The sequence below is a fragment of the Nannospalax galili genome, unplaced genomic scaffold, assembly GCF_000622305.1.
Source record: "Nannospalax galili isolate Female #2095 unplaced genomic scaffold, S.galili_v1.0 scaffold43, whole genome shotgun sequence".
NCBI lineage: Eukaryota > Metazoa > Chordata > Mammalia > Rodentia > Spalacidae > Nannospalax > Nannospalax galili.
In genome coordinates, this window is record NW_008353342.1 from 5,381,243 (window position 1) to 5,381,818 (window position 576).

Below are 576 nucleotides of genomic sequence, written 5' to 3' on the forward strand. Positions count from 1 at the left end.
CTAAAGTCTGTAATTTACATTGTTTTGTTTCCTTTTGAGACAGTGTCTCAGTCCTTGCTGGCCCAGACACACAAGCACTGTTGTACAGGGTGCCCACTATGCCCAACAACGGGCTGTATTGCTCTTGTCTTCATCAGCCTTGGGAGAGGGTCTCTTATTTTTCTACTGTGGTAATTGTAAGATGTAATTTGTGAAGAGCTGTTGTTTTAAGTTGTTTCCTCAGAGGAGTTTTCGTGTTTATTTGCAATTACCTTTTTGGAGATGGTTATTTAGCTCCTTTGATAGGCTTTCTGTTCTCTTCTGTCTCTCTGTGTGTCTGTCTGTCTCTCTCGTGTGTGTGTGTGTGTGTGTGTGTGTGTGTGTGTTTCATGAGATGAATTCTCTTCACAGTGCAGGTAGCAATCCATGTGTCTCTTATAAGCATTTTCCAACCTGAAACTTTTTGTAATTTTTTTTTTTAATTTTCAAATTTTATTTTCAAGTTTTTTTTTTTTCAGAAGCATTTCATTACAGCTTTAACATATTCAGTAACACATTCCAGAGCAAGGATACATCTCTTTCAAAGGTGGCTGTAAA